Source organism: Podarcis melisellensis, assembly GCF_964234715.1.
Source record: "Podarcis melisellensis genome assembly, chromosome: 4".
In the NCBI taxonomy this organism is placed as follows: Eukaryota; Metazoa; Chordata; class Lepidosauria; order Squamata; family Lacertidae; genus Podarcis; species Podarcis melisellensis.
The window spans coordinates 24,316,679-24,342,901 of NC_138531.1; the positions used below are offsets into that span (position 1 = coordinate 24,316,679).

At 44.1% G+C, this 26,223-nt stretch overlaps 1 long non-coding RNA gene across 1 annotated transcript in view; it reads right to left on the reverse strand.

The window, feature by feature from the left end:
* Positions 1-1,061: 1,061 nt before the first annotated feature.
* LOC309368378 overlaps positions 1,062-26,223 on the reverse strand; it is a 602,774-nt gene continuing 577,612 nt past the window's right edge. Inside the window, exon 3 of the long non-coding RNA XR_014167752.1 lies at positions 1,062-1,211. This is a non-coding gene — a long non-coding RNA (uncharacterized lncRNA). The remainder of the gene's footprint in view (positions 1,212-26,223) is intronic.

Here is a 26,223-nt window from a genome sequence, read left to right on the forward strand (position 1 = left end):
TAAATACACAATTTAAAATCAGATCGCATGAAATAATTAGTATAAAGGCCATAGTCTAGATTGTGTCTTGGATAAGCTCCTTTTAAGTGCTGCAAGACAGTCTAATGAGAATCATTTGGAATCAATAGTTTATATATACTGCTGCAAGCAGTTATATGCATTTTATGGATTTTTTATTTTTTAAAAAAAAGCTTTCCTCATCAATTTAATTAAAAAATAATGGCACTAAAATTTTGTTCATAGGGAAAGGGATCCTGGTTTCTAATTAAATTAATAATGGCATGCAATGTGTAATTTCAGTGCACGTCCTTTTAACGAGCTTAGGCTTTCATAAACTCAATAGTTTGTCATTAACTTTAACAAAAAATCCTCTGTGTAAATTACAGTATGCAGTCTCTCATCTGGTATTGGTAAAGGTGATGGAGCTTGTCTCGTTGCAGTTTCTCTACCGCTATATATAGGTTAACTATTCCATAGGAGGACTCAGGAGTGATTCATCAGATTTCCACAAGTTTCTTAAAATCAGAATGGATGAGGACAAATTGTGGCATGGTTTGGGTTGGAATCACATGCCTGCTTGGTAGCAAATTTCACTGCAGCCAGAAATGCTTGCATTTAAATTAAAGTGGTTAGGATTACATTAAATGCTACAGAAGTCGTCATATAATTATTTGTGCTCTGCATATAAAATCAACCTTATAACAACACAATCCTATGCAAGTCTACTCAGAAGCAAGTCCCAATGAGTTCAACTGAACTTTCAAATGGAAAAGCGTGGACCTATATATATTCATATGTATGGAGAAAGAGAGAGAGAGAGAGAGAGAGAGAGAGAGAGAGAGAGAGAGAGAGCCTTTTGAGAAACTTATGACCACCATCCACCACCAAAATAAGTGTACACAGGTGAATGGGCTACCTAAAAATACAGAAAGGAGTGGAGTTGCCAAAACATTGACGCCCTACAGGGGGCATAGGTGGGGATGGGGGAGAAACTTGAGTCAATTCTCATTTAGAGATGTAACTTTAAAAAGCAGAGACATCACCTTGCCAACAAAGGTCCGTATAGTAAAAGCTATGGTTTTCCCAGTAGTGATGTATGGAAGTGAGAGCTGGACCATAAAGAAGGCTGGTCGCCAAAGAATTGATGCTTTTGAATTATGGTGCTGGAGGAGGCTCTTGAGAGTCCCATGGACTGCAAGAAGATCAGACCTCTCCATTCTGAAGGAAATCAGCCCTGAGTCCTCACTGAAAGAACAGATCCTGAAGCTGAGGCTCCAATACTTTGGCCACCTCATGAGAAGAGAAGACTCCCTGGAAAAGACCCTGGTGTTGGGAAAGATGTAGGGCACAAGGAGAAGGGGACGACAGAGGATGAGATGGTTGGACAGTGTTCTCGAAGCTACTAGCATGAGTTTTACCAAACTGCGGGAGGCAGTTGAAGACAGGAGTGCCTGGCGTGCTCTGGCCATGGAGTCACAAAGAGTCGGATACAAGTAAACGACTAAACAACAACAATTCTCAGTTTCCAAAACAATGCATAAACCATGGGTTTGTCCACACTTCCATTCATCCCATGCCTAGAATGCATGGCATGAGTCCAAGGATTTTCCCACTTGTCTGATGCATGGGTCCAAGTGCTTTTGCCTTTGCCCTTCTGCTTTCAGGGGTGCGGTGGGGGCGGACCATCCCGGGTGTCACCACTGAGGGGGGTGACAAAATGCCAGGAGAGACGTGGTGGCTTGGGAGCACGCAGGCTCTGCGCTGCCCAAAATCTCTACCTGCTGCCCTCCCCTCAGCTGTAGGGCGGATGACTGGGAGGAGGCAGGCAGACTCCTCAGAGGCCCCGCGGAGTGTCCTAGCCTGGCTGGCCCTGCCCTGCGAGCAGCTGGCCAGGTGCCTGTTCGGCTTGCTCCACTGCTGGCTGCTTTCCCCTGGAAAACCTGCTATTTTAGCACTGAATGGGAGCAAATGACAAGTTGGAGAAAACCTGACGGGCCTTTGTTCCCATTCAGTGTTAATGATTGGGTTTTCCCAGGGGCAAGGGGCAGAGCAAGCAAAAGTGTGGATAAGCCCCATGTCACAGTCACCCTTCCAAATTTTGCAGTGCATACAAAATGCATATACTACGCCATAGTGTACATTAAGGTAAAGGTAAAGGGACCCCTGACAATTAGGTCCAGTCGTGACTGACTCTGGGGTTGCGGGGCTCATCTCGCTTTATTGGCCGAGGGAGCCGGTGTACAGCTTCCAGGTCATGTGGACAGCATGACTAAGCCACTTCTGGCAAACCAGAGCAGTGCACGGAAATGCCGTTTACCTTCCCTATGGAGTGGTTCCTATTTATCTACTTGCACTTTGACGGGCTTTCAAACTGCTAGGTGGGCAGGAGCAGGGACCGAGCAATGGGAGCTCACCCCATCGCGGGGATTCGAACTGCCGACCTTCTGATCAGCAAGTCCTAGGCTCTGTGGTTTAACCCACAGCGCCACCCATGCCCCATAGTGTACATTAAATGCATATAAATGTGAATGTGGCATTAAATGCATTATATTAGTTGAAATTGCTTCATTGTATTAGGGGGAATTGCTTCACAAAGTTGTGTATATTAGGCAAAATTGCATACAAACAGAATAGACAGAATTTGCATTAAAATTTGGGGAAGAATGCATACGATTCCTCATCAGACGTTCACGCTAAATAGTGGAAGTTAGGGGTGTAGCATGCCAGGACTGCCACACTCAGGGATGTTGAAGTGTGTAGCCCCATGGCCCATGCACACATTGCCATTTTCTTTTCATACACAGTGGCTGAATATGGATAGAGTTGCTTGCGGCCAGTAAAAACAATCTGATATGTGGTTAAGTGTATGGCATTGGGATGGATCTGTTTTGCATCATGGGAGTTCTTCCTGGCCTGGAAGTTCAGGCAGCTGTTGGGACGAGGGTTTTCCTAGCTGAATCCTTTCCCACAATGTAGAGTTAGTCAACAAATCCCTTTCCCTCCGTTTTTCGAATGTTCTCCCCAAGGAGGCTCGCTTGGCACCTTCATTACATATCTTGAGGTGCCAGGCAAAAACATCTCTCTTTAAGCAGGTCTTTTGGCTGATAGGATGTCCTTTTAAATGTGTTTGTGGGAGGAGAGGGGCTCTTGGTTTGCTTTCATTTTCATTCTTGTTTTTATTATGTGATTTGTGTTCTCATTTTGCATTTTTATGTTATGAACCACCCTGTGATCTTCGGATGATACAGATTTAATAAATAATAACAATCTATTGTTCTGACCAGTCGGAATATGTAGGTTTTGTCATGCTTGATAAGATTTACTTTACTGATTTCAAAAAAATGTAACATCTTTAGACATACAGCAAGACAGTGGATGTGCAAAGTGAACTAGCTTTCATTTTATTTGGCATATGATTCTGAAAAAACAACAAGGTTTGTGATGTGCAGTTTTATTTAATTGTTTGTTTATTGAAAATTGCCATCCCTGGCCATTTCAATGGGAAATGAAACACACAGGGGTGTGTTCATTAAAGAGGGTGGAATCTGGATGGAGTAGATATGTAAGAGTTTTGCAATGGTCTCGGCAATGGTCCTTTCCTTTCCCCTCCTTGATGCCCTTTTCGTTTGTTGGTTGTCTGGGCAACTGTTTTAATAAAGTCACCTACTTATCATCCACTTGAAGACTTTGCCTTGATGTTGCATTATTGTTCTCGGCCTCTGCTTTTAATATATTCCCCCCACCCTGAAGGAAAAGGAGTCTGTCTGGGTTTGGAGGGCGAACATTGCCTATTTCTAGAATAAACTGGTATGAGATTTCAGGGCTATCTCAGACAAGATTGTTTATGATAGTCAACAACACCCCCTGATAATCTGCATTTTTCAGTATTGGTAAGAAATGAGTAGGATACAGCATCAAACAGTGTGTTCAACTTTAGAATTTAATAAGTTTCATTTAAAGCCTTCCACGTACGATCACTGCGAAATTTGGGAGACAATTTATCCTAACCCTAGAGACATACTTGACATGATGATGCAGTGAGGCCTACTTTCCATACAGATTCGGCTAGTTATTTTTAGCGGAACAAATATGTCTCCATATTTTTCTTAGGACAAAGAAAATAAGGGCCTATCTTATATATTTGTGCAGCTGCAGGGGAGTAAAAGGTGACAGGTAAACTCCCTCAAGGCAGGCTGCAAGAGCCATCTAACTTATGGCCGCATTAGCTATACAGTGTATTTTTCCAAAGTGCTCAAAATGCACATAGTTTATCAGAACAATTTTTAAAACCACCTTATTATGTGGGCCACGTTTAGTACAGCCTAGAGGTAGGGACTTGGAGACAGCAGGTGATAGCCAACTGATTCAATGTCAGAACAGGCCCATTGAAATCAATGAGTTTATGTCCACTGAGTCTGTTGGTCAGATCTCCTTGTAAGTTCAGAGTTCACCCAAGATTTTTCATTAGGGACTTCCAGTTCAGAGTTCATCTTCTTTACCAGCATGTTATACAATCATCTTTAGTTTCCACTTGTGTACCTAGCTCACAAGGTGCAGAGCCAAGAACAGCCCTGATTCCGACACCCCACCAGGGTTCCTCCTGTGCTATACATTCAAAGCAGTATTATACAACTTTAAATGGGATGCGTGTGGCACTGTGGGTTAAACCACAGAGCCTAGGACTTGCTGATCAGAAGGTCGCGGTTCGAAAGTGCAAGTAGATAAATAGGTACCGCTCCGGCGGGAAGGTAAACGCCGTTTCTGTGCGCTGCTCTGGTTCGCCAGAAGCAGCTTAGTCATGCTGGCCACATGACCCGGAAGCTGTATGCCGGCTCCCTTGGCCAATAAAGTGAGATGAGTGCAGCAACCCCAGAGTCGGCCACAACTGGATCTAATGGTCAGGGGTCCCTTTACCTTTATACAACTTTAAATAGTCATGCCAGACCCTCCAAGTGTCCCCATTTTCAAGGGATAGTACTGTATTTACACAAGCTGCCCCATTTTCTGATTTGATCCCAGAATGTTTCACTTTTCCTTAGGATGTCTACTATTGAAGAAATGTTGGAGGGTATGGAGTTATCTGACCCCCTGAGCCATCTGAATGCAGCCCTGTATAGGGATGTGTTTTAATGTTTAATGTTTTATATTTGTTGGAAGCCACCCTGTGTGGCTTGTGGGCTCTTCTTCTTCTTCTTCTTCTTCTTCTTCTTCTTCTTCTTCTTCTTCTTCTTCTTCTTCTTCTTCTTCTTCTTCTTCTTCCCACCACTACTACGGACATCCAATTTTCATCAGACGGCATGTTGGACGGCATTTCATGGCTTCTCCAAAGCTCCTGGGAACTGTAGTTTGTTAAGGGTACGGAGAGTTCTTAGGAGACCCCTATTCCCCACAAAGAGCTACAGTTCTCAAGAGTATCCTGAAAAGAGGGATTGATTGTTAAACCATTACCACCTTAAACGCATAGTGCAGGTGGGACCTAAATCAGGCATAAGTGTTCATGAAGGTGAATCTCACCAAGTCACCTCTGAAAACCTCAGGAGACCTGGGACTCTGAAGGGATCCTATCACACTTCAGGGCCTATAGACTCAGACACAATGTTATAGAGGCACCACAGACACATTTCTTTTAGCAGCTTCAGATGAATGTTACTAAATAACTCCAAAATCTAATCTTTTGATTTGAACATTGTGTGCATTTTCTTTTATAACTTTGAGATTAGCAGGAGGTCTCCTGGTTCCGCCCTTGCCCAACCTGACATAATCCTTTTACTTGGGCAATTTTCCAGCTAGTTAAGGAAGACACTTCTTGATTGCAGTTTCTCCCCAAAGACGGTAGGGCCAACATTGGACATGGAAGATGAAGTAGCTAAAAAAGAAAAAAGAAAAAAAGAGGGGAGAGATACCTACTAGTTTCAGGCACTGGCACAGCACCTGCCTGGGTTGCAGGTGTCAAATACATTTGCACAACCTTCCATCTGGAAGCACCCTCTTGATAGTTGATACATGCCAGTGTGATGAATAGTGACTGATTCCAAGAGCTATGATTAAACTTTACAAGGCAATTTTCCACTTGCGTATAGTTTTATGCTTGGATCATGAGAGGCTTCTACTGTTTTGCAAAAACAAAGCTCGCTCTTTGGAAAGGTTTGCTTTCTGGAACTTGCAATTCAAAATATGCAAGAAAAATGTTTTCTTTCCGTATTCAGTGTCGGAACGGTCTGTGAATTCCTGCCCTCATCTCATGTTGATAAGGGAAAGATCTTCCCTTCCCAGCTGCTGCGACTACAGCTCCGAAAGAATGCTAACAGTTGTGCTATAAACACCCGATAATGAAGGTTCTCATCTCGGTTAAGAATAACATTGCAAATGGCACAGCCATAATGCAGCAAAATGAGCTGGCATCCTCTATCCACTAAACGTTACTGTCCATCAACTCTTTCTCAGCAAGAGAGCAATAGGGCAGGAACTGCAAGTTCCCGTATACATAGAAAGTCCCTTGGGAAATGCCCAGTCCGGTTAATTTACGGGTGGCAGTGAGAGAACAGTTGTCAAAGTGCCTGGAAGAAGACCAGCAGACTGTTGACTTAATTATGCCAGACAACAGAGCCAACATTTTAAAGCTGTGAAAGATGGCAATTTTTCATATTCAACCCCCCCCCCCCGGTTTTTCCACTACTGTCAGGAATGCACTGAGACAACAAGTCTATTCAAGCCATTAAAGGCAGAAGCCAATGGCACACACACACAATTTTATTGTCAGTCTCCCCCCTTCCTTTTTATTTGAATTTGGAATGCTGTCCTAGACAAACAAAACTTTAGCAGATGAGCAGATAATGGAATTCTAAGTTGTAGAAGAAGAAGAAGAGTTTGGATTTGATATCCCGCTTTATCACTACCCTAAGGAGTCTCAAAGCGGCTAACATTTTCCTTTCCCTTCCTCCCCCACAACAAACACTCTGTGAGGTGAGTGGGGCTGAGAGACTTCAAAGAAGTGTGACTAGCCCAAGGTCACCCAGCAGCTGCATGTGGAGGAGCAGAGAGGCGAACCCGGTTCCCCAGATTACGAGACTAACGCTTTTAACCACTACACCACACTTGTGACATTGGAGCCTATATAATTTTTTTGTGGGGGGTGGTATTATGTGTGAATGGACACATTTTGAATTCTGATAAAGCACTGGGGGTGCCAGTCACAAAATGGCTGCCATGGGGGATGGCATAACATAAAATGGCTTCTGTGAGTGTGACGTTGCATTAAACGGCTGTCGCATCTAAAAGAGCAGAAAAAGAGACATGACCACAAAATGGTATGGGCATACCCCCCCCCACACCCTTTAGCTCCCCATCAGTGGGATGGTAGCCATCCAATTCTGAGCTGAGCAGGAACTGAGAAGAAAGTACAAATAGTTTCTCATGCACTGTGGATTTTTGAGGGGATATTTATTGAGATATTTTGTGAGCATCATAGGAGGCACTGAAGGGAGTCCTGGTGCCCGTGGGCACCTTGTTGGTGACCCATGTATTAGAACCTTGGCAGTGAATATGCTATACAATATCTGCATCACTTTCCGACTAGCTCAACAATACAACTTTCCAGGAACTTGATAAACCCCCTGTTTCTGTTGCCTGCTTAATATACAGTCAAACCTCAGCTTCCGAACGATTCTGTTTTGGAATGTTTCATCTCCCGAATGCCAAAAACCTGGAAGTAAATGCTCCAGTTTTCAAAAGTTTTTCGGAAGCTGAACATCCGACGCGGCTTCCATTTGAGTTCAGGAAGTTCTTGCAGCCAATCAGAAACCCCATCTTGGTTGTTGAATATTTTGGAAGCCGAATGGGCTTCCAGAATGGATTATGTTCGACAACCAAGGTTTGACTGTACAGTGGTACCTCAGGTTAAGAACTTAGTTTGTTCCGGAGGTCCGTTCTTAACCTGAAACTGTTCTTAACCTGAAGCACCACTTTAGCTAATGGGGCCTCCCGCTGCCGCCGCGCCGGTGGAGCACAATTTCTGTTCTCATCCTGAAGCAAAGTTCTTAACCTGAGGTACTATTTCTGGGTTAGTGGAGTCTGTAACCTGAAGCGTCTGTAACCTGAAGTATATGTAACCTGAGGTACCACTGTACTATATAGTTTACTGGGCTGTGCTCAGCATGGCGGGTCGCAAGTTGGAAAGACTGTGGTATACCGAATGCAGTAAGTAACATCTTTCTCAATATATGCTTAATTATCACTTTGACATATTTATGAGTCATTTGACATATTCATTGATCTATGGCTCTGCATTACCCTGCTTAAACATGGCACAGACTGTGTAGGTTTTTTCTGTGGGGAGCAGAGTAAGGGGGATCCTTGTGCACCCCTAGTTTTGTGCCATGTTAAAGCATTAAAACCTATCTATGCAGTTCTGCAGTGAAACTAAGTAAGCATCTCTTCCTTTCGTGGCCACTCAATCCCAGAGATGCTTCGCAGGGCTGGCCTATGTAACCTGTGACCCGCCAGCTGAAACATAGCTTAGCAGCCATGTATGGCAGCCCACCAGGGGCCCAATAAGCTTCCAGATTTGGCTGCCTGCCTGGGACTACAAAAACAAATGAGTTATCAAGCACCTGGCATTCACATGTCATGCCTAGTGGGCTACATTTGGCTCGGTGTGCTGCAAGTTGTGTAGGCCTGTCGCAGACTTCAGCAATGGATCGGCAATTAACATACGAAGGATGAACAGAAGCAACAAACCGAAAAAAAAAACCCGAAGCGAAGTTATATATGCGTTCAAGTTCAAACATGAGGAACAGCATTTGCGCATAGGTGGGCTAAGCAAAAAATATATGCATGCGAAAAGCCTAGATGTGTTTTGACTGCTATGATTTTCTATGGCAGAGGAGAGAAGCACAGATTGCTATCTGTCTTCTGAGTGGGTTTTGCAACATTTGCTTAGATTAAGAAACACAGGCAGTCTGTAGATAGTAATCTCAGCTACTTGCGGCACCACAGCTTTGGCCTTTGCTCTACCTCTTAGTCTTAGACGAGGCTTTTACTAGCCTCCAGGCTTCTGATATATTTTCAGAGTCCAGTTTTCTTGCAAGTTGCCCAGCCAGTACAGCTGCTCTTCATATCAGACTCTAAGTTAAATCTTGGTATGGTTTTTGTAGGGTTTGGGTTTTTTAAAAAGCATTTTAATACACAGCAAGGAGTTCTTCAGTGTGGCAGTGTGTGCATTTAATTTCCTGTGCAAATCCGCTAATGATAAAGGGATAAAGGAAACATGATTGATCAGTGTTAGCTGATGACAGTTATTAATGTTGCTGACGGAAACTGAGACAAAGCAAAATTTGTAAATCATTGTGCCTAAAGAACATCCTCCCCCAGATTTAGAAAGGCGTGGGATAAGAAGTTAAATATAGATAATAGTCACTTTGCTGGAATAAATTGGTAACTTGTCAGCTATAATATACTGGGAAACTGAGTGCATGTGCGATCGCATGCTTATGTGCATAAACACACACATCCAGCCTCTCCTGCTATCAACAATCTGGGGCAATATGTGGCTGAGTTGAGGATGGAAACCATGGCAAGCAGCTCAATTCTGCATTCTCTGCAGAAGTATTCCAGAGATGAGATAAACTCAGCCATGTTTCTCCTACACATGCATGCCAAAGAAACCTAGGAACAGAAGAAGCTGCTTATACTGAGCCAAACCATGGGTCTACTTAGTTCAGTAGTGTCTACACCAGGTGTAACCAACCTGTGATGTTCTCCAGATGTTGGACTGAAATTCCTAACACTCCCCAGCCAACAGTCAGGCATGGCAGGAGCTACAGTATAGCAGCATCTTGAAGGTACCATGCTGGCTGCCTTAGGTCTTCAATGGTTGGCAGAGGCTCTCCAATGTTTCAGACATGGAACATCCTCAATTTTACATGGCGATGCAAGAGTTAAACCTGGGACCTTCTGAATTAAAAGCAGGTCCTTTAGCACACCAATATGGCCCCTCCCCAAGTTGCCTGCCATCTTTTCCTACTCACAATAGTTTCTGGGTCAAGTCCTGCTAAGTACAGTGAGCAAAGGAAGAGCAACATATCATGACTGAATGATTGTTACTCTTAGTAGGACCCATTCAAGAAAACAAAGGCAGGTCTGCATGGGGAAACCACATTTTGACAGGATAAAAAGTGCTAGAAAGCCCCTTTTCTGTATACCAGCTGCAGACCCTCCAAGTGTCCCTATTTTCCAAGGACAGTCCTGGATTTACAGAAGCCACCCCGGTTTCTGATTTGAACCTGGAATGTTCCGCTTTTCCTTGGGACAACCCTGTTTTCATTGGAGAAATCACAGAATAACAGAACTGTAGCATTTGAAGGGAACCTGAAGATCATCTAGCCCAATGCCGACAGCCCACGTGGGGATTGAACCCACATTATCAGCACCACACTCTAACCAACTGAGCTAACCCCACAATATGTTGGTGGGCATGGAGTTATGTGACCCCCCAAGCCAAGGAGGTAAGTAACTATGCAACCTTTAGAATACATCTGAAAACAGCCCTGTACAGTGGTACCTCGGGTTACAGATGCTTCAGGTTACATACACTTCAGGTTACAGACTCCACTAACCCAGAAACAGTACCTTGGGTTAAGAACTTTGCTTCAGGATGAGAACAGAAATTGTGTGGTGACAGCGCAGCAGCAGCGAGAGGCCCCATTAGCTAAAGTGGTGCTTCAAGTTAAGAACAGTTTCAGGTTAAGAACGGACCTCCAAAATGAATTAAGTTCTTAACCTGAGGTACCACTGTATAGGGAAGGTTTTATTTAATGCTTATTGTTTCATTATGTTTTTATATATGTTGGAAACTGCCCAGATGTGTGGGGTGTAAATAAAATCATCATCATCATCATCATCATCATCATCATCTAGAGGGGCATCAGGATGGCAAAACCCAACTTTAAGAGTACTTCCTGACTAATTTATCTCCTAAAATCAAAGGTAAGGAGACATTTCTATTTGGAGCAATAAAAGGAAGGTTGGAAACAGCTAATCCCACATGCAGACAGGCATGCGTTAGCTCAGTGGTCATTGAATTCCTTCTGAGGAAGGTTGAGGGGCGGGGAGCCACAGGTACTATGTGGGAGGTGAGAGCAAGCAGGAATGATCAGGCAGGGTGCATATCTGCAGCTAGCACTGAAACCAGCTTCCTTTCAAACTCTTGAGAAGCATGGCAGAGGCTGAATGATGATGTGAGGCTTCCCTTCTCGCTGTGAAAATGTAGGGTTCTTTTAACAGTTGGTGGGGAACTAGATATGGATATAATCTTCCTGCTCCATTGCCACATTCCTCCACCCGATAGCCAGGCCAGCAGCTATAGGTCCACTCAGACTCTTCCAGAGCCAGTGTGGTGTAGCGGTTAAGAGCAGTAGATTCGTAATCTGGGGAACCGGGTTCGCGTCTCCGCTCCTCCACATGCAGCTGCTTGGGCCAGCCACACTTCTTTGAAGTCCCTCAGCCCCACTCACCTCACAGAGTGTTTGTTGTGGGGCAGGAAGGGAAAGGAGATTGTTAGCCGCTTTGAGACTCCTTCGGGTAGTGATAAAGCGGGATATCAAATCCAAACTCCTTCCCTTCTTCTGCTCTTATGAGGATGGAACCAGAATCTTGCCAGTGCCTGCCCTGATTTCCTTGACTTCCTTTCTGCAGAACTTGCTGCTCCTTCTGCTGAGTGGAGCCCTGACCTTCTGTCCCAAAGTCCTGCCCTGACAGCTCCAGTGACAGTGGATGGAGGAGGAGGAAGAGAAGGTCCTAGCAGAGGTCTCTCGTATGCGGCAAAATCCACCGGCATTAGCCAAGTGCATGTGGATAGGCCACATGCAAGCTGCACAGTATTTATTCATCCTGCAGCGTGTCCACCTCCGTGCTTCTCCATTTGAGGTGACAAAAGATAAATGAACAAGGCTCCCCCTGCCTCTTTGCTTCACCAGCTGCCCTAGTTACGCTGAGCCATCCTGTCTCCACATTCAGTCCCTGTTCAGACTGGCTGCTGCAGCAGCAGCGGTGTGAGGTGCACTGCGGCTACTGCAGCAGCTCTTCCGAGACCAGCTGGACTTTATTTTCAGCTCCCTGAGCATCTCCTGGATGCCCTAAATCTCTGTCCGAAAGCCAAGTCACAGTTCTGTTTTCTGCCTTAAAAAAAACAGGGAAAAAGAGAGGGAAAGGCCTGAAACAGAGAGCAACAAAAACACCTTTCCCCTCATTTTGATTCCGTTTTTTTCTTGCTCTTCGCTGTCTTGCTAAATTGTTAGTGGCCATAAAATGGTGAGCGTTACATGCAGTTTTAATAACATCCTGATAATTATTTTATCAGGATTATTTAAACTATTTTGCTACTTTTTTAAAGGATACATGACAAATACTTTTCTGTGATAGAGGACAATGTTTTGAGGGGTGGAGAATAAGGCTGCTAGGATTATTTCACACATAACGTGAAGCTTGGTTGGATCATTCACATTGTATTTTTTGAGGCTACATGCATACTGTGCATTGAAAGTGGCAAGGGCAATGCCTCTCTGAAACAGTGTTCTGAGAACCAGTGTGGTGTAGTGGTTAAGAGCAGTAGTCTCGTAATCTGGTGAACCAGGTTCACGTCTCCACTCCTCCACATGCAGCTGCTGGGTGACCTTGGGCCATTCACACTTCTCTGAAGTCTCTCAGCCCCACTCACCTCACAGAGTGTTTGTTGTGGGAGAGGAAGCGAAAGGATAATGTTAGCCACTTTGAGACTCCTTAAGGGGAGTGAAAGGAGGGATATCAAATCCAAACTCTTCTTCTCTTCTTCCTCTTTATTTAACAAGTTTTGGGAGAAAGTGTTGGACTGCGTAACTATGACTGTGCAGAAAAAGTTTAATCTTTCAGCGGATAATATTTTATTGAACTATATACCTGCAGTATGGAAATTATCAACGGGACAACGGAAATGGATTTTCCATGCCCTAATGGTGGCCAAGAGATGGAGATTGTGGAATTGAAAAAATAAAGATAGGATACCTTCAATCAATGGACTGGTGATATGACATCACTGGCAATTTATGAACGGGCTGTTTACAGGAGCAGATTCTGTATGGATAAATATCATAACATTTGGAATGAGTTTATAAAACCTGTAGTAGGCTATTAGCATTTACATAAGCACTAGGACAATAACACTGTACCAATTGATACAAGAATGTATGGGAATATCATATATTGCTTTTTTCTTTCCGTATTTTCATTTTTATATGTATCTTTGTTGTTGTTGTTGTTCTCCCTCTCACTTTTACTTCTTTTTTTCTGTATCACTTTATTTCTTTTAACTGAAATCACCTTAATAAAATATAAATGAGAAACCTATACATTTAAAGTACACACACACACACACACACACACATATCATGGGAACTATAGTTTGCTAACAGTGCTAGCAATAGTAGCTCTATAGAAAATAAATCTAGGGAGGAGGAACCTGTGGCCCACTGGGTGCTTTTCTACTACAACTCCCATCTCCCCTGGCTAGCTGGGGCTGATAAGAGCTGGAATGAAAAGCATCTGGAAAGCCACAAATTCACTATCTCTCATGCAAGGAAGAAATTCAGACCCTCCAAGTGTCTTTATTTTCCAGGGACGTTCCTTGTTTAGAGAAGCTGTCCCGGTTTCTGATTTGATCCCGGAATGTCCCACTTTTCTTTAGGATGTTCCTATTTTCATTGGAGAAATGTTGGAGGGTACGGAGTTATTTGACTCCCAAGCTGTCTGAAGGCAATCCTGTATGGCGAACACCACCTTGAGTTCCTTGGAGGGAAAAGTAGCATATAAGTGCAACAAACAAAATGCATTTGTACACACTCAGTACATAGCTGGGTTTACTCCCCATAGTGAATTCCATCATTTGAAAAACACTTCTAATGTCCCGTTTTCTGTTTTCAGAGGTAAATGTGTATGTGTCTTTTTTTATTATTCTAAAACTGCTGGAGCAATAAATTATCACATTATTTTCCTTTAGGGCAATGTAAATATGCTTCACATTCCTAACCACTATGTTCTGGATTGGGTTTGGTTTAGAATTTTTACTTTATTTTTAAGGAGCACTTTTGGCTAAGAGACTTAATTTGGGACAAGGGGGAAGAGATTGAAAAAAGAATGCCGCAAGAAATTAAATCACTGCCAGGTTTTTGTGATGGAATGATTTTGTTCTGTATTCCACACTGACAGCCTTGATTATGTTTGGTTAGGTGCAGACACTTCTCTCTCTCCTCCACTGCCCAGACTAAGGAATAGGAAATTCACTATATATCATGGTCAACATGTACCCCTGGGTGCTGTGCTTGCTGTACTAGCTCTGGTCTCCTGCAGGCAAAAAGTAGAGGACTTGAGCAAGTTAAGCATCCAAGTGGCAAAACACTAAGCCACTTGGATGCTTAACTTGCTCAAGATGCTTAACTTGCTCAAACACTAAGCCACTTGGATGCTTAACTTGCTCACTAAGTTTGAGAGAGGAAGATAGAAATGTTCAACCTCCCATTCTTGGAGATAACATAATAAAGTGCCCACGTCAAAACAACTTGAAGTGTATTTGACCACTCTGGTGGAATAAGGACAAGTTGGATCCTCCTAACAGAGAGTCCATGTTGTGCTCGGCCCTGAAACTCTTCCGTAACCAGTTTGTGGGCAGGGCTTGCCCCGCTCCAAGCCGGTGGTGCCACAATTATGCCAATGGCCTTTAGCCAATCAGCAGCGTGGCAAGGTTGGGGGTTGGGGGTATCTATTTGGCAGCGCGACGTAGGGACCTCCTTTTGCTTCGCGCTGATGAACACCCACCCACCCGTTAATTAGGTCGTGTTTGGCCTTGCTTTGGACTTCGGTTGGTTGCCTGTTTTTGGAATGGGGGTCAGGTATGAATTTTTTCCCAATGTGGCAGATTGGCTGTGTCCACTTGGTTTTTGCCTACCTCTTAGCAATTGTCACAACTTTGTAAGGTTTGGCGGTTAGGCATTGGTTTAGGGGGATGTGGGGAGGTGAGGTGCTACCACCACCTGCCTCGCCAATGAATAGGGTATTCCGTTAAAGGAATTTGGGGGTCTGGATCTCGTCCGAAGCCCAGAGAAAGGCTAGGGCCATGCCAGAACCCCCAGGAACCCCAGGGGTGAGCACCAGTCAATATACACTGACGGAGATCCCCCTGCTGGTTGTTTACCCTTCCAGACTTCCTGCAGGGTGGGGCCGGAGCCAGATATAGTTTGATGCCAATGACAATACCAGTCACATTTCTGTATTTTAATAAAGTTGTGGCCAAAATTTGCCCATTAACATTTAAACTAAATTCTGTCTCCACTGTGTCTTTATTTCCATGGGGGATGGGGTTTGGGGCTCGAAGCACAAATGGATGTAAGGAGGGGTTGTAAGATTTATTGCTAACCAATCACTGCCACTATTGTACAGCGGTCTTCCTGGAAGATAAGGCCAACCATGGTTCATACCAGCCATGATGGCTGTAGTCTTCATCCAGGATAGGGAAGAACAGTCAGAATCTCATATCCTGCTTGCATGCTTCCTGGAGGTGTCTGTTTCATGGCTGTGGGGAACAGGATGCTGGGCTAGACAGGCTTTTGGTCTAATCGAATGGGGCAGCCCGGGAGTCATTTTGGACTCACAGCTGTCCATGGAGGCACAAGTCAGTTCTGTGGCCAGGGCAGTTCTCTACCAGCTCCATCTGGTACGCCAGCTGAGTGTGGGATGTAATCCATTGGTGCACTCAAATGCAACATCCCTTATTTCCCTAGAGTGGGCACAAGCAGGGGGACATCTAGTCAGTGTAACTTCCTGTTCCAGTGGTCTGGAGCTTCCTCCCCCTGCATGTGATCTGGGAGATGGGCGGGACTCTGGCAGACTCCATAAAAGAGAAGAGTCATGCAGTCATTTTCTCAGTCTGTTTTGTCTCAAAGTTGTCTTGCTCCACTGTTGTCTTGTTCTATCTTTTGCTGCCATGCTGCTCTTCTGCCGCCATTTTGTCTCAACGTAAATTTTGTGTGAGCGATGGAAGGATAATACTTATTCAGTATATCTTTTCCTATTATCCTTAACATCCCCACACTGAGACTCTACCTGCTTGTGAACTGTATTGCCAGAGTGATACGTGCTCTGGTTATCTCCCGCTTGGACTACTGCAGTGTGTTCTACGTGGGGCTACCTTTGAAAGTGACTTGGAAACTACAACTAATCCAGAATGCGGCAGCTAGACTGGTGACTGGGAGTGGCTGCTGGGACCACCAGTCCTAAAGGATCTACATTGGCTCCCAGTATGTTTCCAAGCACAATTCAAAGTGTTGGTGCTGACCTTTAAAGCCCTAAATGGCCTCAGCCCAGTATACCTGAAGGAACATATCCACCTCCATTGTTCAGCCCAGACACTGAGGTCCAGTTCCGAGGGCCTTCTGGTGCTTCCCTCACTGCAAGAAGTGGAGTTACAGGGAACCAGGCAGAGGGCCTTCTCAGTCGTGGCAAGCATCCTTTAGAGCCACAGTGCATACAACAGCAGACATCCAGGAGGAGGAAGATAGGTTGTGATGCATAAATGGTTCAGGCCTATTGTGCAGCCTGACTTTGAGGCTGAGCAATGGGCATTTGGATTCCTGAGTCGGTTTTTGTAAGGTCCCTCACTGGGCAGGAGAAGATGCATGGCTGGAGAAATGATAACAACGTCTGAATACGTATCTGCATATCAAAATATTTTTTAAAAGGTCTTTGGGAAATAACAACAGCAAAAAGGGAAGCCAGCTGACAGCATCTGATTGAGTGATCAAGTTGAGCCAATAAAACTTGAGCGTGAGATCAAAGAAATAGTGTTTATATAAATGGGGGGGGGGAGAACGAGAGGCCTGCACAGCTTTCACTTTTGGCTGACATTCTTTGAGAACTCACATTAACGGCAGCCATTTGCACTTTGTGTCCATTTCACTTATGTAAATACCACATGTTATCCAGACCCCTTTATGCTTTCCTAAAGCTTGCTCTAACCACACCAGATTTTCCTGGCCTAGAAATAGAATGCCAACAAAAGCTCCACCTATTCATCCAGTTTCTTCCTATCCATGCTGTTAGAACCTGAGCTCTGACAGCCTTTAAAAGAAAAGAATTTGTGCTCTTAATGCTGACCTATCTTTTTTTGATGGTAAGCCCAGTGAGTCTGCTGCATGTTGGAAGTGATGGATGGATAGTTGGTGTGAACTGCCCATTTTGTGATATGAGAAAACTCAGTGCTGAGGACAAAGAGGCCACATGGCCCTGTATTCCAAGTTACTAAGGCCAAACAGTTGTCCTTTTTGTTCTCGTGTCCTGTGTTTCATAAGCATGTTCTGCTCCAGCAGGGATCTTCTTATGTTCTTGCCAAAAATATATATGGAGTCTTAAGGCAGTCACTGAAAAGCAAGGAGAGCAGCACCCAATGGACCAAATGAGGTGAGGAGTTCTGCAGTTTAGGTGTGGCCAAGGGAAAGCCCGCATTACAACCTGTTGTGCCTTGATCCTTGTTGGGACATGATCAAAATCCTTTCCAGCAGATCTGATGAAGTGACCAGGCTGCATTGCAAGGACACGGTCCTTCATGTACTCTGGAGCCAAGTCACTGAGGGCTTAGTCACCAAGGAATGAAGTGGTAAAAGGTGTAGATGTAAGAGAGGCACCCACTAACATACTTCCTGTTGCATTCTGGACCAAAAGAACTTCCCAGAGACTCTTCAAATGTCACACCATGACAATTATCCAATCTGTAAGAAGCTAAGCTGTGCGTCATCCTGACCAGGTCAAGAATGGGCCCTGTTGGCATACTGGCCCAAGCTGGGTAAAAATACTCCCTCCCCCAGGTCACAGCTACTATCAGGATAGGCAGATCAAGAAGACCCACATACTACAAACCTGACATTTTTCATGGAGCTGCCCCATAGGTTGAATCCATGTTCCAGGATCGATCCCTTTCCTGAACAGGAACTTTTCTGCCAGCCAGTTTCTTGGTGGTCATCCAGACCATTACTGCCACCAAACACTGTTCTGGATTCACACTCTGAGCAGACACTTGTACCAAACGGCTGCAGGCATTTTCTAGGACACATACCATACCTCAGGCCAACTGCCTTTGCATGACAGAAGCTGTCCTGTTCCCTTCAACAACAGGAGGGAATGCTCAGCATGCATAGTAGCATAGAGAACAGAACAGGCCCTACTCAGCCAGATGACCTCATGCTCATTTGAGCCCTACAAAGTTTTTGACTGAAGTTTGGAGGATGCTTGAAAGCTCAGCGGCTGCGGAATTCTGGGAGGCATTTATCTTAAGTGGGTCCTGTACATAAACTATTGGGCCAGAAAGAGGCCATGATTAAAACCATTTCACAATGCCTTGGTTCCCCATCTGCAGAATAAAAATGACAATGACCTTCACAGCATTGGTTTTTGCACATTCTTAGATTAGTCATCTCTTAGTAACTGTTCAGAAGTGGCAATGAATCAGATATAGTGTTAAATAATGACCAGATGCAAAGGAATTTTGGGCTCCTGCTCTGGCAGGTGCAGCTTATCATACAGGCATGAAAAAGGCCCACCAGTTGAGCCAGCCAACTTTCCCTTTTACACAGATACAAAGCCTACATTTGCATCTTCTAACCATAGCTGTCAAATGTCCCTTATTTGAAGGGACAGTCCCTTATTCCAACGCCATGTCCCGCTGCTGTCCCTTATTGATGGATGTCCCTTAAATGTCCCTTAAACGATGTCCCTTAAATTTCAAAGGAAGCAGCTCCTCTCCCTCCCTCCCTGCCGGCCAGGTTCGAATCCCCGCAACGGGGTGAGCTCCCATTGCTCAGTCCCTGCTCCTGCCAACCTACAGTTCAGAAGCACATCAAAGTGCAAGTAGATAAATAGGTAAACGGGAAGGTAAACAGCGTATCCGTGCGCTGCTCTGGTTTGCCAGAAGCGGCTTAGTCATGCTGGCCATATGACCCGGAAGCTGTACGCCGGCTCCCCTGGTCAAAAAAGCGAGATGAGCGCCGCAACCCCATTGTCAGTCACGACAGGACCTAATGGTCAGGGGACCCTTTACCCTTACCTTTTATAATTAAGGGTGCAGCCCAAAGGAATGAAAGCTGCTGGAGCTGAAATCATTTGAGAAACATTTCCCTCCCCCAGAAATGTTGTGCGGTTTTTCATCCCTTCTGCCCCTCCCCCTTTAGAAAAGAAGGCCATCAGAGGATATTAGGATGCAAACTGAGAAGAAGAAGAAGAAGAAGAAGAAGAAGAAGAAGAAGAAGAAGAAGAAGAAGAAGAAGAAGAAGCAGCAGCAGCAGCAGCAGCAGCAGCAGCAGCAGCAGCTGTCCCCGTCCCTGGAAGTATTGAATAATTTCTTTTCCCTCCTAGAAATTTTCAGTTAAATGATCCTCCCAGTTCCTCTTGCCCATAAATGGAGAATTTCAAGAAAACATTTGCAGAGAGCTCTAGCCAAAACAAGTACAATTTTGAGACCACATTTTGGTAACCTAAATATGAATTTCAAAATCTGAGGATTTTTTAAACCCAGACATAATTTGGGACCAACTATTATTCCAGGGCTAATGAACTTCATCCCCTTCCCAGAGTTTCTTCACTTGCTCTGCACTTCCAACAGGACATTTTGTGCAGAAGCTGGTGGAAGAAAACTGTTAAATTCTTATTTAATGTAAGGCAAGGTTACTCAGGTTGTAGACCCAGAACAAGAGGCAGTTTATTGATGAGCAGGCTCACACACTACTGTGTAGGAAAATGAAAATAACTACCGGAACAGGCAAAAGTGGGGAGTCTTAGTTCCAACCCATAATAACTGGAGACTATGTTTAACTCTGTCATTACCAGAAAGATGCCACTCACAGTACACCTGGGTGAACAACATGTATTCATGTTTTTTGTGGGTCCCTGATGGAGCTGCACAGTGCTGCTGAGAAATGTTTTTAACTATCTTTGTGTATTTCCCTCAACATTCTTCATATGTTTTGCTCAAACACGAACCACCAAATTTGCCTTGAAATTTTGCTCCAGGCCAAAATTTGCGGGCTAGTCTACATGGAAGGAAACATAACCCGTTGCACAGCAAGACCTGCTATGCATTTTAAACAGGAACGCAATAAACAGCCAGGCCACACACATACTGAGATTTGCATGTAGATTCAAGAACAGTAGATGTTTCCCATGCTTGTATTTTTTTTTTTAATAAGGAGAAAAGGAAATCTAAGGATAAGCCCAGCTGTGTATGTTTAAGAAAAAATTCAACTTGCTGTGTCAATGGGCAATATTCCAGGACCCGAAGCAGCCTTTGTGTTGCAAAGTCAAAATCCAAGGTTACTTATCAGTTCTCTCTATCTTACTTACTGTATTTCTGGTCAGCCAATCAGCTCTCTTACAGTTTGTCTCCTGTTAATTTTTTTAAGGTAGTATGCACTCAATGCAAATCTGTTGAGTTTCAATACTACTCAGAAAAAATTCCTTCCTAGTCGGATCAAACCATTGTTTCTAAGGCTGCTCGCAGACTGTCTCTATTTCCAGATGGGGTTCAGTCACATTTTGAATCATATAAAGGTAAAGGTAAAGGTACCCCTGCCCGTACGGGTTGTGCGCCCATCTCACTTAAGAGGCCGAGGGCCAGCGCTGTCCGGAGACACTTCTGGGTCACGTGGCCAGCGTGACGAAGCTGCTCTGGCAAGCCAGCACCAGCGCAGCACACAGAAACGCCGTTTACCTTCCCGCTATAAATCGGTACCTATTTATCTACTTCCACTTAGGGGTGCTTTCGAACTGCTAGGTGGGCAGGAGCTGGGACCGGAAAATGGGAGCTCACCCCACCGCGGGGATTCGAACCGCCGACCATGCGATCGGCAAGTCCTAGGCAGTGAGGCTTTACCCACAGCGCCACCCGCGTCCCTTTTTGAATCATATGCACTTGAGCAAAAAGCCAATGAAAAAAATAGGGTCACTGAAGGAGGCTTCAAAGTAGAAATGCATTTGATCAAAGTTTTAGACATAGTACAACTTTTATCTTTTGACTATCTATTGAGTTACAGTGTTGTTTTAAGTTTAGGTGTTATTCTTCAGTTATGTTCTTATTCACAGTTGCTATGTAAAATCTTTTTCGTTGGATTTTTGGTCAAGCATGCATGGCTCAAGGTTTGATCCCAACTTGTTGTTTTGCAATTGTCATGTTTTTGCTCAACTGCGATTTAATCGCGTACTGGCAAATTCAGCTTAAGCCATTAAAGTGACTAACAATAGGTTGATGCAAGGTAATCTAACTTCCCTGTAAACAAATCAAAATGAATGCTCATTTAACAGCTGACATTGTCTAAGCTCCCTGCAAACGTTCTGCAAACAAATCAAGATGGATGCTTAATATGTGGTTGTCTGGATGTGACCTAAAATATACAGCATTGCAAGATTTACTGAAATCAAGTCTTTGGCTTTATGTATCATTGTTTAATTGACACCGAAATGAGGATTGCGTAAAAGTGTATTACTGGATGCTTTAACATGGGGAAATTCCACTGAAGTATACTAAATCGTCTCTGAACTCCTTGATGAATTGATAATTAAATATTGGTGTTTTTTTCTGCTAGACAACAAGTGAGTGTTTAACCTTAGATCAGGTGACAAAGATATTTGCTTGCAAATCTCCATTTTAAAAGGGAGTTGCCTTTAGTCATTTTTCTCAAGCTGTGTAGAAGTAAGGACATATATATGACCCTCTCCAGTGAGTGAATACAGCTCCAGGCAAAATGGAGACTTGTAAGGACAGACCAACCTCTGATTTCAAATCTGTATGGAGTATTTCATATTTTATAAGAAGCTAAGCCTGTGCTGGACTTGCACTTGATCTTATGGATATCTTGGATGTATCTTGGATGTGTGTGGGTTTTTTTGTTCTGTTTTTGTAAAGCTTTAATTAAACTTACAGGTCTTGGCAATGATTTATTTCCAAAGGGAGCCAGTTTTTATGCACCCAGTAGCTGCAAGCTGTCCAGTATTAATATCTGCAATAAGCGGGACTCCCCCCCCATTCATAAAAAGGAGAATTCCCCACCACTTAGCATATTATGTGCTGCAGGTACTATTTCACTAAAAGAGAAAATGTATTCAGCCAGCTTTCTTGCTTAGGTCTCTGAAAGTTCCATCTATGCTTTTTCTTTCTTACTAAGGAGTGCTGAGCTATCTTTAGAACAACCATGCCATTATCATCACTGCCTTCTGATAGAACTACTTAACACATCTGTACGTTTTATTTAGGAACCTACTGAAACTGTATGTTTGAAATGAGATGTGTCAGCGATAGGTTTGTTCATGCCGACAATGAGGTGGTCTTCATTACTTGGTATATAATGACTTATTTTTGTGGTATCGAAATCAAATGGAAGAACAACTTCAATTTTCTTTTCCAAACACAGACCAAGTTATTAACCTGTGCGTTAGAATCTAGTGTTTGAAAGACAGGACAACACCTCTTTTGTGCTTGTCAATAGACACGAACCTGTTTGGGCTTCAGAGGGTGGGGTAGAGCCCAGAGAAAAAAGATTTCTACCTGACATGAGCTACATATATAGCAGGTGACTTTTTGACCACTGGCGACTTGCAGAATTTTGTCTACTGGCTTGTTACCATACATCTATAAATACAGAGTGATAAGAAAGATAACCTGCCCTTAACAATAATTCAGTTTGACGCTGAATGCATATCAGTGGCACAGCATGGGGGACACAGGGGTGGTTGCCCCAGTTGAGAAAATGTTAGGGGGTGAAGAATTTCAACACCCGGTGCATCCTCAGTACAGCTGTGTGCTTCTGTCACTGGGTTCTGTTGCAAATGGCTTCTCCATGTGAACCTCTCCAGACAACAGAATAACTCTTTTCTTTTCTTATCTCTGCAGCTGTGATCTGCTGTGTGACATGGATGCCATTAGGCAGTTGAATGTGTATGTGTACTCCTACCGTTTCCCTCTCTCCCTCCCTCCAACCCACCACCCTCCATGTGGCCCCGGGCACTGGCAACCCACACAACGCCACTGCCGCAAAATTGTATACTGTACATACACGTTAGTATAAGGCACATATTAAAAGAACAAGTATGTAAACTTCTACCTTTGTGATATGTTGGCCGTTTCAGTAAAAAGGTAAAGGTAAAGGACCCCTGACAGTTAAGTCCAGTCACGAACGACTCTGGGGATGCGGCGTTCATCTCGCTTTACTGGCCGAGGGAGCTGACGTTTGTCCTCTGACAGTTTTTCCAGGTTATGTGGCCAGCATGACTAAGTCACTTCTAACAAACCAGAGCAGGCCACGGAAACGCTGTTTACCTTCCCACTGGAGCAGTACCTATTTATCTACTTGCACTTTGAGGGGCTTTCGAACTGCTAGGTTGGCAGGAGCAGGGACCGAGCAACAGGAGCTCACCCCGTCGCAGGGATTTGAACCGCCAACCTTCCGATCAGCAAGCCCTAGGCTCTGTGGTTTAGGCCACAGCGCCACCCACAGTTTCAGTAGAGATACTCATATTGCTTCTTCAGATTTTATCATATTTATTGAAGGCCTTTAAATGTTACTTGTCTGTGAAGACCGTTTCTGTTCATGCTGTTGGTTCGAATACAGTATCGGATTCTTTATTAATGGTGAGGAATGAAATCTGCTGTACCGAGAAGCAAATGAGGCATTATTTCAAATGTACATTTCCATTTGCAGATTTACTTTTGAAATAAGCTAAATTAGCAGCCATGAATGGGGTTCGGGTGATCTGGATTGGGGCTGGATTAGGTGTGGAGGATTGTGGTTTTTTTAAACTCCCCTTTCCCTGGTGCCAGGTTCCCAGTTAGAATCGTCCTGCTCATGAACCTCCTGTTTGTGCTTGGAAAGAAGTATAAACAAGCCTTCACAACATTATTAATTAATTAATTAATTAATTAATTAATTAAAGATATGCAGGTATAATCACACAATTGACATATCATCTTGGTTGGCCTTAAATCCTAATTTTTATTGAGCTAAGTAAGCTTATATCTCAGCGGAACCCTTTCAGACCATAGATTGGGGTTCTCCTAGGGTTGCCATATTTCAAAAAGTAAAATTCCTGACATCTGCAAAGTTGTTGAGCTTTGGGTATAATTAGATTTGTAGCTTCTATGGCTCACACATCTTGTGTATCCCATTTAGTTGAGTTCCTTGATACCTAGGCCTGACTCTATCACAAATTTCATTTCACCCAGCTTCACGCAATGGATTTTGCATGGAAAATTAATTGGAAGAAATGAAATTTATCTGGATCCGAGTGTACAACGCAACCACAATGTATTGCTTCCTTGATTGCTTGAAACTGCTTTAAAAGGCTTTTAAGGGTAAGTTATCCATTGGTATTTGTGAAGTAACAGTCTACTTTATCTAGGCATGTTAGAAGGCATCATTTTTCATTCCACCCTGTATTTTTCACACGCAGCAATGTTTCCGCTCTACTGCAGTTCAGCTTCTACCCAAAACTTCTGACTCGCAGTGACAAAATTATATAAGTTACAAAAATTACATAGTTAACTATGTAAATCACACTGTCATTACATTATTCTATCCCATTCATTTCAATGCAAAGGAATCACAATGCAAATGAAGGGGGAAGAACAAATTACATACTGCAAATTGAAGGCAACAAGACTGAATACCGATCATATTCAATGGCTTGAGTTCTCTTCTAGACACAGGATGAATAAGCAAACTGGTCATTGCTGCAAATGTTTTGTCAGATTTTTCAGGCATCCCTCATGTTATCCTAAATTTTCAGATGAATAAAATGGTGGGTTATTGTTAGGTTTGATCCTTAGAATTCACATTATAAATTTTGACTTTACATTTAGAGAGCTGACATTGTAGAGTTGGAAGGGACCCAAAGCGCCATCTAGTCGAATAACCTGCAATGCAGGAATCACAGGTAAAGAATCCCTGACAGATGGTCACTCAACCTCTGCTTACAAACTTCTAATGAAGGAAAGTCCACCAACCATCAAGGTAGTCCATTCCACTGCCTCAGGAGGTGACAACAGCAGCAGCAGCAGCAGCAGCAACAACAACAACAACAACTTATTTATACCTCACTCATCTGGCTGGGTTTCCCCAGCCACTCTGGGAAGCTCCCAACAGAATATTAAAAACACGACAAAACATCAAACATTAAAAACCTCCTGTAATGGTTCTAGGGGTTGCTCATGCGTAAGCCGGTGCTTATCTCCCCGGCTGGGTGCAAACACCTGGCTGGGTTGCCTGAGTGAACCTTTTCTGTCCGGACAGCCACTCACCCATGGCTGACTCAATCGCTGGCAGAATCCGTCAGTGGGCGTTTCTTAAACTTCTTCCAGCAAAAAAGCTCTTTGACGCCTAGTCTCCTCCTACTCGCTCTGCGTGAAAGCCTTCTGCGCAAGGAGAGCGTGGGCAACGGAGGACCTCTACTCTCCCTGCTGGTCCCAGGCAAGGAGTCATGGGACCGCCTCGCCGCTTCCCCCACCTGCCCCCCTTCTCCACTGGTGCTACACTGATTCTCTTCCCCAGAAGATGGGCTACTTCTCCCGATCCCTGGACTCTCTCTGGAATCCCTCTGGCTTTTGCTCTCTCCCTCCGGCACTAATGGCAGTTCCCTGACACCTCCCTAAATAGGGTTGCCTTCATATGTCTTCTAAAAGTTGGATAGTTGTTTCTTTCCTTGACATGTGGTGGAAGCGAGTTCCACAGGGCAGGCACCACTACTGAGAACGCCCTATGCCAGGTTCCCTGTAACCTCACTTCTTGCAGTGAGCGAACCGCCAGAAGGCCCTCAGAGCTAGACCTCAGTGTCCGGGCTGAATGATGTGGGTGGAGACGTTCCTTCAGGTATACTGAACCAAGGCTTTTTAGAGCTTTACAGGTCAGCACCAACTCTTTGAATTGTGCTCAGAAACGTACTGGGAGCCAATGTAGGTCTTCCAGGACTAGTGTTACATGGTCTCAATGGCCAATCCCAGTCACCAGTCTGGCTGCTGCATTCTGGATTAGTTGTAGTTCCTGGGTCACCTTTAAAGGTAGCCCCACGTAGAGAGCATTGCAGTGCAGTGGTACCTCGGGTTACAGACGCTTCAGGTTACAGTCTCCGCTAACCCAGAAATAGTACCTCGGGTTAAGAACTTTACTTTAG